This window comes from Cucurbita moschata, unplaced genomic scaffold (assembly GCF_002738365.1).
Source record: "Cucurbita moschata cultivar Rifu unplaced genomic scaffold, Cmos_1.0 Cmo_Scf00006, whole genome shotgun sequence".
In the NCBI taxonomy this organism is placed as follows: domain Eukaryota; kingdom Viridiplantae; phylum Streptophyta; class Magnoliopsida; order Cucurbitales; family Cucurbitaceae; genus Cucurbita; species Cucurbita moschata.
In genome coordinates, this window is record NW_019268522.1 from 3115122 (window position 1) to 3127037 (window position 11916).

Consider the following 11916-nt stretch of genomic DNA (forward strand, 5'->3'; position numbering starts at 1 on the left):
AAAAAAAAAAAAAAAAAAAAAAAAAAAAAAAAAAAAAATCACATTCTTATCATATTTGTGACATTAAGCTTGAAATTCATTTTATATATATATATAAAAGACTCGAGATTAATTCAACGGAACCCTGGACTATTACTTCTGAACCTGATTGAACGAGGTAATAAAGAGAAAGACTCTTGGTGAGTCTATTTGTTTAAAGCCTATTTATCCGATAAAATCAGGTGAGAAAGAACCAAACAAACATCGACCTCTTGGGCACCTGACATTTATGAGGGGTCACCCACCCCGGTAATCTCTAGTGGTGGTGAAACCAACCAAGATGTATGTTGTCCGACCCGACCTCAAACTCTTTCCTTTCTCATTTCCACGAAAATTTCTACTTACGAATCAGAGTGGAGATTTCTCGAGATGAATTTTTTTTATGAGATTTCACCTTTTAAATAATTTTAAACCCATAATTTCTACTAAAATATATAAAAATACAATATTATGTTTATATAATTTTTTAAAATTAAAATTCAATATTACATAGTTTTCAATATTTTTTAAAAATATATTATTTATTTATTAAAATTAGGCAGGACGATAATTAAGAAAGGGTTGGGGACAAGATTAGAAACCGAGAAGTAATCTCTATCTGTAGTCCCGTTTTACTAACGGGGACTTCATTCTCTACCGATTAAATGGACGGACATCTCTAATAAATATATAATTGAATATATATTTTAAATGCCTTTAATTAAGAAGTAAGACAATAATAATAAATAAATAATTAATTAATTAATGATGTGACAATATATGTATTTTAAAATCCATTCTCTAATTCGTAGCTTGTATTTTGATGAGTCCCAATGTTGTTCTTGGGAAAATGACCAAACAATGAACCATACACAATTATTTAGTGCTCTATCCATTGTGAATGTCTTGCTTTAAATTCTATTCATTCATGTTTTTTTGTGTTAATTTTATTATTTTATTATTAGAACTAGCCTCGATCCTGTGGTTCGTCACTGCAACGTTATCATCTGTGCAGAAGTGCTTACTTAAAAAATAAGAGTAGCACGTGACTTGAGTATTTTAATAAATATTCAGTAATGGACCCATCACCGAGGTCAGAAAATGCAATCACATGCAATCATGTTTATGATCTATCGTTTCACAAAAATATCATAACATGGTCTTAGTCTCTACTTCCCGTTCGGACAGAATTAGATGTGTAGTATATCTCTACACACGATTACGAATACGTACATGGATCCTCAAGCGAGCTCGTATACGTACTCCTAAGACTTGACCTTCAACTAGCATACACTCATATTGCCCCGATATACTATGGAGGGAAGGAAGTGCACATAGTATTGTGGTGTACACAATATTATATCATAACATCGTAGTGTACGCATGCGTACTAATCATATATGATGGAGGTTTGATTTGCATCATAACATTATGTCATGATTTTAAGCTTTCGGGACCTCATGCAAATGTGTGTCATATGCATCGAGTTATTTTTCCGTTATTATTAGTATGAATGCGAACTTTACGATATTTATGTTCACCATGATATTATTCGAGCTCTTTCCCTCCATGGTATTTGGTAGCATGAATGTGCACTAGCCCGACGAGCCAAACTCAATGGGTACGTATACAAGTCCGTTTGGTGGATCCATGTGCGCGTGCTACCATGTGTAGGAAAGTACTACACATCGAATCCTGCTTGGATCATAAAGCGGAGACTAAGACTATGCCACGATGTTTTTACGAAATAAGTCCCATCATATTACATGTGTTTGTATTTACTAACCCCCGAGTTATTTAAAATACTCTTAATTAATAATTTTTTAAAGAGAACTTTAAGAAAAAGTAATTTTACTTTATAAGTAAATATATTTTTTTTAAAAGTCATCTAGAAAGCGAAATAAATAAGATTGGTCGTGGAAAAGTTGGGGCAAAAACGTAATAATAGGAGATGTAGGAGGGTAATATAGTCAAAAGGTTGAAAAAAGAGAGGGTAGTGGAGGGTATTGAGTGCCCTTCGCAAGGGCTGTCCACGCTGGCTAAACTCACATGGGAAGTGTACGGACAGCCGACTTGTGAAAGATAGGACCTTTGATCAACATGAAAGCAAATAGTGTAATTAATTAAAGGCATCATCATATCATATAGTATAAAGTTATAGCCCCTAACTTTTTGTTCGAGTTCATGTATTTAATCTTGTTTCGATCTGAATTTGTATAGTTTATCTTTACGTGGATAAGGAAGAGTTTTGATGATACGTGTTAGTGTATAATTGAAAATATAGTTTAAAAACGGTGGAGTTTACTCGACCCATCTCCTGAGACATGATCATATAAGTAATGAAAAAGAAAACGTTATGAGTAGGACCATATACTCGAGATGTTCGAGTTTCGCTTCTCTGGAGAAGATGAGATATATGAAAGTGACGATCTCCATTCAGGGTCGGGGATTGAGAATTTTTTTAATAACGTTTTAGGCCCACAATTTGAAATTCAGACTCGACACCTATTGACTACGACGTTCCTCTGCATTGTGGTCCTAAAATGGTATTAAAAAATCTGAATGAAATTAGGTAGATTAACATTCGTAGTGAGGACCGAAATATGATGATATGGGACTTCAAAGGTGGAGTGGACTTCTAGAGTGAGGTTAGACTAACGCCTAGAGTATTTAGTAACTTTGGCTTAGACCAACTAAATAAGTGTACTTACGGTTGGAACACCGCACGGCTAGGTTAGATGAATTGAGTGTTATATGAATGACACGTATCAAGTGGTCTATTTACATGACGTTTTCTGATGTTATGGTATGGTATGTTGATGAGTCATGTACGATAATAACGAAAGATATGACATGTACATGTATACACGTTTCATAGGAAAGTTGTGTCATGAAAAGAATGGAAGTATGATGTGTATCGTAACCATATACCATGATTTGAAAGTACAAGACCTCATGTTGGTTGTATCTTGTAATATTTCTTTAGAATGTTTTGCATAGACCCGTACACCAAGATGTGATACGTGTTTTTTTTCTTTCATTAATTCGACAATACGAGCATGTTTTAGCCTGTAGTAAAGCCTAGGGGTACGTATACAAGGCCACCTGGTAGATTCATCTGCTTGTGCTTGAGTCGTGTGTAGAAAAGTACTATGCATCTAACCCTACCTGAAAAGAGAGCAGGCCCAATAAATAATCATAAAAAGTAGGTCTCACCATGAAACATGTTGCATATGATTGCATTTCTCTGACCCGAACAGTGAGGTCACTTACGGAGTACTTTTAAATACTCAACCTATGTTTCACCTGTTTCTAGGTAAAGGCAAGAGTCTCATATACAAACGACGAGAAGGCCATGGAACCTAGATCAGATAATTCTCTAGTACCATCGATACAATAAATGCATCTCAAGTGATTAGCCGGGAACAGGACTCGAACCAAACAGTAGAGAGTCGAACACTTAAAACTATATTTTTAAACTTTCTTAAATAAAAGTAGCTTTTAATTTTATTTGTATATAAAAAATAAAAAGAAAATATAGCTTTTTTAGTTGAGAGAACATGGCAAAGACTTTATTGAAAATCTCTTTTTGAAAAAAAAAAAAAAAAGGTGAAATGATTTTGTCAAAGTTCATATGATTAAGAAGGGATGGCTAAGTGCTTTTGGTTCATACAAATTTAAAGAACAAAATATGATTCCACTAACTAAATATATTACTTTTGGCTAAGAGATTGGTGTTCTTTTTTTTATTTCAACTTTTTATTAGGCGTGATGAATATTCATCACTATATCATATCATATAATAATAATAATAATAATAATAATAATAATAACCGAGTGAATCTAAAGTTTTAAATATAATGATTTTTGTTACGGCCTTCGGGGCCAGCGTCCTCGCTGACACTTGTTCCTTTTTTTCAAGAGATGTGGAACTCCTATCGAATCTACCTCCCTTCGAGACCCAACTTCCTTACAGCCACACTGCCTCGTGTCTACCCCCTTTGGGTTTAGGGTTCGTCTACCGAATTCACCCCCTTTGGGGCCCAGCTTCCTTATTGGCACACTGCCTTGTGTCTACTCCCTTTAGGGAAGAGTCTCCTTGCCTATCGAATTCACTTCCTTCGAGACCCAGCTTCCTTACTGGCGCACCACCTCGTGTCTACCCCATTTGGGGAAGAGCCTCCTCGCCTACCGAATCCATCCTCCTCGGGGCCCAGCTTCCTTACTGGCACACCGCCTCGTGTCTACTCCCTTCGGGGAAGAGCCTCCTCGCCTACTGAATCCACCCTCCTTTGGGGCCCAGCTTCCTTACTGGCATACTGCCTCGTGTCTACCCCCTTCAGGAAAGAGCCTCCTCGCTAACACATTATCCGGTGTCTAGCTCTGATACCATTTTTAACATTCCAGGCCTCAGTAGATATTGTCCTCTTTGGACTTTCCCTTTCGAGCTTCCTCTCAAAGCTTTAAAACTCATCTGGTAGGAAAAGATTTCCACACCCTTACAATAATGGTGTTTCGTTCTTCTCCCCAACCAATATGTAACTCTCACAATTTTTCTCAATGGGTGCTTTCCTCAAAATTTGATTTTTTTTTTCAATCAAATTTTTTCTTATATTGTTTTTATTATAAAAATTAATATTTGTAAGCGTTAGATTGAACATCGTGTATATTCAGTCCTTCTGTAAAAAAAAATCAATTTAATCGTATAAATTTAAATTATAGATTAATGAATTGTTGACATGACACTTGGATAAAATATTTTTGCAGCAATGCGATTTTTTTAACGAGTTAACGATCTGTGTGAGTAGGAAATCTAACCTTTGACCTTTTTACCCTCGTTGCTTTGTAACGCCTTCACTTTGAGCTATGTAAACTTAGGTGCGATATGAAATGAAAAAGTAACACAGTGAGCATAAAAATATTCAATAAGTAGTTCCACGTGTAGAGCCATGTTGATTTTATTCAATAATAAAATCATGGGTGCTACTTAATACTCACGGGGCCATTGATTTAGTTCTCTATCAAACATGCTAAGATACCTATCTAAGCTAGCTATAAACGACTCGTTATTAGAGATGAGTTGGCGACCATCTAAATTCTCATCATAGTATTATCATAACATCAAGAGGCTCATACACAATTGTGACATAGTGAGTAGGAAATAACAGGTTGGAACCATAGATAATTAAGCACATATGTGACACTCGAGTAAAAGAGTGGTACATGAATGAACCGAGATCACATTTGAATGAAAGCGATGTTGTGAGATCCCACATCGGTTGGAGAGGGGAATGAAGCATCTCTTATAAGGGTGTGGAAACCTCTTCCTAACAGACACGTTTTAAAATTGTGAGACTGACGATGATACGTAAAAGGCCAAAGTAGATAATATCTACTAGTGGTTGGCTTGGGCTGTTGCAAATATTATCAGAGCCAAACACCAAGCTACGTGTCAGCGAGAACGCTTGCGATTATGAGACCTCACATCGATTGGAGAGGAGAACGAATCATGAAGGGTGTGGAAACCTCTCCCTAACATACATCGTAGTGAGTATGAGTTGTTGCATACAAAATTGAAGGTTTTAGAACTCAGTATCCAATTTTTAAATTTTTGCAATCTACCGAACATAGAATTTTAAGTAAAAAACTACATACATACATACAACGTAAAAATCAGAGGGTAAATTTGTAATTTAATCGCTAGAAGTAATATATTCCCCTCTTTAAATTTATAAAACATGTCTACTTTTAGTTTTAATGTTTAAAATATATTTTTGGCTTCTAATGCTTATCTTTATTTAAAATGTGCTCTAAAAGTTTAAAAATAAAAAAAGTTGAATTAAATAATTAATAAGGAAATAACATATGTTCTATTAATTTAACATTTTATATTATATTATATAGTCACTTCTCCATCATTTAAGAAAAGATATGGTATGATCACTAGTTTAATACTTAGATGAAGCAATCAACCAAATGAGGAATCTTTGGAATATTAAATAAAATCTTATGCTAAAAATAAGTATTATATATAATCTATATATCCTAATATTAACATTAATGTCAAATCGTCCATTATATCGAGATACGAAAAAATGTGTAAAAACCTTACACGTTTTAAAGCCTTGAGGGGAAGCTAGAATGGGAAAGTTTCGGGCAGCCCAAAGATAACAATGTCCGCTAGCGATGGACTTGGGCCGTTACTGTTATTTCGTCGTTATTGTTGTAGTTATTATTATTTCTAAAAAAAATTGTATCGTAATTATTATTATTTAATCATTTTGAGTGGTTAAAAGTATAAATTTAATTTTTTTAATAAAAGAGGATATTGAATTTGAATTTTTCGATATTATATTGAATATTTAGACTAAATTTATAAAAATATTTGTAAATTTTGTACTATTAATAATACTTTAAACTAAAATATTTGCAATGGTAAGTAATTTGTGGAAAAAATACTCTTAAACTTTAAAAAAATTTATTAATACCAATAAAATTTTAAAAGCGACATTAACATCATTTTACGGTATAAAAAAAGTTAAAAAAGTTTTTACTGTTAATATATGAACGAAAACGGTCTCTTGACACCTCATAAACAATCTCCAAAACGTATGTAATGTTACTTTTGAAAGTTCATGAATATTTTTAAGACATGATCAGTAGAGATACTTTTAAATATTTTTAAATAAAATATTAACGATTTTCATCTAAAATTAATCATTATATTTTTTAATTTATTAAAATTTTAAGGGTATTAATAAATTTTTTAATAATTTATGATGGAACATTACTTAGGAATGATATAATAATAGTAAAAATAAAAAATAATAATAAAAAGGAGAGCGTGCACGTAAGCAGCCGAGATTCCGCCCGGTTTACCGGAATCCCAATTCCCTAAGCTACCAACCATCCTTCACTATATAACACTAAACAACTAAACCATTCCTTTACCTTTTTGTTTTCTTTTGCTTTTTAATTCAACTTTGAAATGTGGTTTTATCCAAACTTACCTAACCATTTGAGTTAAAAGGTTAAGCGTTTTTCGATTCCGAAAGTTAATAATAGAATATGGGTCTCGAAGAATCGAAGAATTATTGATGAATGTACTAAACCGAAAACCCAACATTACTATTACAGGAGTAGAAACCCCTTGTGGATAATCTAATGTTCGGGACAATGAAAGGGAAACTATTGAATTAACTGAAAAGGTAGGTAAAAGGGAAACTAAGTACGGAAAGAAATGGCACGTGTCGGTTGACCTCTATAAACGATTTAAGCTAAAATTTTCTATTTGAACTATAATTTTGTTCGGTTGACAATGAAAGGGCAACTATTGAACTACTAGCATCTCATGCTCATCTCTAATGCGGAAATATAACTCTTACATGAATATCATTTATAACTTAAACTTCGAAAGATGCTTAAAGCAACTTTTTCTCTTTAAAACACAACCATTGTCTTACATGTTTAAATACGAAATGCTGAAATTTAGAGAAAATAAAAACAAATGCAAAATAATTTAAAACAATCAAATGCAAAACAAACTATTCTAACTTAAGATTAGGAATTTAAATGAGTCTACTGTATGCACGTGCCACAATCTCTGCTCGTGATGCCGCCGTCCTCCGTACAAGTGCGTCTTGCCTTTACCTGAAAAATGATGTAGCATACGGCTTGAGTATTTCAAAGAATACTCATAAGTGGCCCCACTATAGAGGCCATGCAAATGCAAACATATGCCGTCATGATTTAGGACCTATCTCTAATCATCATAAGGGTGGCCTCCAGTCTCGGACAAATTGGATGTGTAATACTTCCCTACACATGACTCATCATAAGGGTGGCCTCCAGTCTCGAACAAAAAAAACATGGCACGTGTCGAATGACCTCTACAAACAATTTGAGCTAAAATTGATTATTGTTGCTATCCAGTTCGAATTATAATTTTGACCTCCGTTTGTTAGTTTTCCATCTCGATTTCAATGTTAATCCTAATTTTGTCGGAATTTGGTTCTTCTAGAAAATTTTCAAAAATTTTCTTGATTTTTCTTGGAGTAATGGAACTTGGGACAACACGTGACAATCATGTAAGTAACCACATGGATTTTACGCTAATAATTCTCGTAGCTATCACTTAGATATGCATGTTCAAAGCTTATATGGTCCGTTAAGCTTTTGTTTAGTCACACTCGAGGTAGGTATACAAAACTGTACCATGAATGATGTATGAACTATTTATTACTTCTTTGTACATAATTATGTGGAAAAGGAGGATGAAAAATTTGTGATTTGCGCTTCGAGTGCTTGATAGATGTTATCGCTCCATTGAACATGTGTAACAGTATACATGATTATTGTACATTAACTCCAAGCGATTGAACGTGTGATCTCTTTTAGAGTGGAAGTAGCCGTAACAGAATAAAATTGTACAACTAGAGTCGGTTTGGCTAGACTATGACCTAGGATGGAACACTTCCAGAAGTTTGAGCATACATGTCTTCAATGCATAGTTTTTAGTCTCGATCTAGTTTTCTCAAAGCTTCAAAATTTAGGTCGTGACATCGAGAGTCCCAACATAATACATCATAACGTGTCATGGTATCAATCAATATACAAATTAATGTTTAAAACAAACTCTAAGCCCACGTGTCATACTTCGGTTCATAAATAATTATTAGGACATAGAAAAACATTAGATCTTGTGTAATAAATCATGTCTCATGCCTACAATTTTGACTAGTCATCAATTTTTTATTTCATAATCTTTTATTATTATTATTTAATTTCAAAGCTTGGTTATTGACTTATTACATCGATATAGGTAATGGCTATAAAATTAAATAATTAAGACTTTAATGTTAGAGGCTATGTTTTAATATATAGTTTTTGGGACATATTTCAAAAGCTTAATGCAATGAACTTGATGTGACACCTAGAACACGCTTCATCATTATATTTGATTTGTGTTAGTTGAAAGCCTTTTGTGGACCTTATTCTATACACCTAGGGGCACATTAATTTTTCCTTTTAAAAAACTTTATATTATAAGAAATTAAAATCGTATCGAAGGTGGATGATTTATGTAACACGTTTAAGATAATTTGACTTATTATGGATGGATGTCATTTTTGGATAAGAACTAGTGTGAACAAAGATTGAGCTCGTAGACCTAAAAATGTGAAGAACTGCTCTCCTCGAGTTCTCCTTGTATAGTTAATGGTTATTCTTGATTCTTGTTGTGTTGATTCATCTTGATGAGTGCTGTGATTTTAGTAAAAGAATCATTGAATATTGGAAAAAGAAAATAGAAACGAAAAGAAAGTTGTCACTTGTAGGTGAGATTTATGGAGATAGAGACGCACGTATGTGCATTAGGAGGTTATATATAAACCGATTCAACCAGCTCGATCAAACTAGTTGATTCGATTGGACCAATCCACTTGGTTGGTTTGTCCTATTTTGGTCGATTTAACCTTTTTTAGTGAGAATCCCACGTTGGTTGGAGAGGAGAATAAAACACTCTTTATAAGGGTGTGGAAAACTTTCCCTATTAAACGCGTTTTAAAAACCTTGAGTGGAAGCTCGAAATAAAAGCCTAAAAAGGACAATATCTGCTAGCAGTGGACTTGGGCCTTTACAAATGGTATCAGAGCCAGACACAGGGCAATGTGCCAGCGAGGTGGCAGTTTTTCGAAGGGGGGTAGACACGAGGTGGTGTGCCAGTAAGGACGTTGGGCCCCGAAGGGTGGTGAATTTGGTGGGGGTCCCACATCAATTGGAGAAAGAAACGAGTGCTAGCAAGGACGCTGAGCCCTGAATGGGGGTGGATTGTGAGAATCTCATATTGGTCGAGGAGGAAAACAAAACACCGTGCGGAAACCTTTCTAGCAGACACACGCAATAGCACGAAGTACAAATTGTGATATTGTTTTGAAGTCTAAATTGTATGAAAGTGTACAAAAGAAGGTGCGAAAGTAAAGTATGTTAAAGTTTTGTGTATTTTAACAATAACCAGTAAAGTCACTCGTTGCATGATATGTAATTTGACCAAGGTAGTGCCATAATAGCTACAAGGTCAATCCTCGCGTGATATGTGAATTGACGAGGGTAGTACACAAATCGTTGCAAATGTCACTTCTTGCATGATACACAAATTGACTAGGTCCGTGCCCTAATAGTTTTAAGGTCACTTCTTGCGTGGTATGTGGATTGACTAAGGAAGTGCCCTAATAGTATGCGAGTTGACCAAAAGTAGTGCTCTAATAGTTGGAAGACCACTCATGGTATAATATGCGCACGGACTAGAGGTGTCCTAATAGTTGAAATGTCCCTCCTTGCACGATATGCAAATTGACTAAGGTAATGACATGTGACTTAATTGGGTCAATGCCCTAATAACAAAAATACGAACTTTAATATGGAGTTAAGCTTAGAAGAGATAGCAACATGACCTTAAATATAGAGTTAAGCTTAGAGGAGCGAACGATATTTTCTTAAGTAAAGAGTTAAGTTCGATCAGTTAAGCTAATTGAAATGACAATAAAAGCACTCTCTAAGATAAATTCAGAGAAGACAAAAGGCGGGGCAATCATAAGTTCGAGTCATGTAAAATTCTACCATAAGTAAGAGATACGTTATCTAGCGAAAAACGTTATCGTAGATTTTTTATAGCGTTTTTCATACGTCCTGATAGCCGACACTATTAAAAGTTTGAAACTTTTACTATAAGGAATACTATAATAGAGTACGATGACATAACTTATATAAGAAAAAACCTTGCATCATACATCATTGATATTATGATATAGTTGCACAACATGGCATAATCATATTGTAACACAACATATAGCATGACGTAACTGTGACATCCTAGTAATGGAGTGATACAAGAATGAACTGAAACAACATCCGAATAAGAGCGATCGTAAGGATAAGATGACTTGAAAACCACTACCTATACCATCGAGGTGCACCTTTATTTTCGGTGGCTCAATTATAGAAGCAATTCTATGTTGGGTGACTTCTTACGAGTTTTCTTGAGATGCATATGAGTGAAGACAAATTATACTAGAAAGACTCGTGTTGGTCTGTGAGAATCGTCTTCACTTTTAAGAAACGAGAAATATGTAATGTGACTATATTATAGGGGATGGCAGGAGAATATTAAAGCCATCAGGTATCAAACCCAGATGTGGTAGAATTGATTTTTGGTCAATATACGAGTACGGGTAACAGCAAGAGATCGTTTGCTCGGAAGTAAAATAGAATAAATTTAAATGGACATAAATTAAAATGGTATTTTAACTATAAAAAATAAAAAAATAAAATAAATACAAAGGGATTGGGTGGGGCCATGCCACGTAATGGACACGCAAAGCCACGTGCAAATGCATAATTTTCGTCAATTTTTGTAATAAATTAATTAATAATTATGAATCGAAATTTTATTAATTAGAAAAGTTGGGTGCTTGAGAGATTCTATTTCCACTAGAACATTAATGTATTTTTATTTATTAGATTATTTTACTTTTATGTATTATAAAATATGTATATTTTTATAATTTTAATAAATTATATTTTTATATTTTTTTTTTTAGTATTTTGATATATATTAATATACCTAGCTTTTAGAAAAAAAAAACTCTAGTTGCAACCGTAAGAGTTAACCTTGGCTCGATTCTCGTTGTTGTAGTGAGTCTCCATCTCATCTGACTCTTTTTTGTCCACGTTATTATCCTTGATCACTTACCATTGAATGTCTTACAAGATCGATTGTGTATCTCCATTAGTCGCGCCATCATCCTAGCATTCACGACATTATTTCCACGATTGATTGCAATAGGATCTTCACCTGATTCCTTACTATTCTCCGTCGTTTTTTTTTTTTTTTTTTTTTTT

The 11916-nt window shown here is 34.0% G+C and overlaps 1 long non-coding RNA gene across 1 annotated transcript in view; it reads right to left on the reverse strand.

Annotated features, from left to right (window-relative positions):
• Window positions 1-5320: 5320 nt before the first annotated feature.
• LOC111444248 overlaps window positions 5321-11916 on the reverse strand; it is a 12490-nt gene continuing 5894 nt past the window's right edge. Inside the window, exons 2-3 of the long non-coding RNA XR_002710668.1 lie at window positions 7775-7780; window positions 5321-5341 (exon numbers count right to left, since the gene is read on the reverse strand). This is a non-coding gene — a long non-coding RNA (uncharacterized LOC111444248). The remainder of the gene's footprint in view (window positions 5342-7774; window positions 7781-11916) is intronic.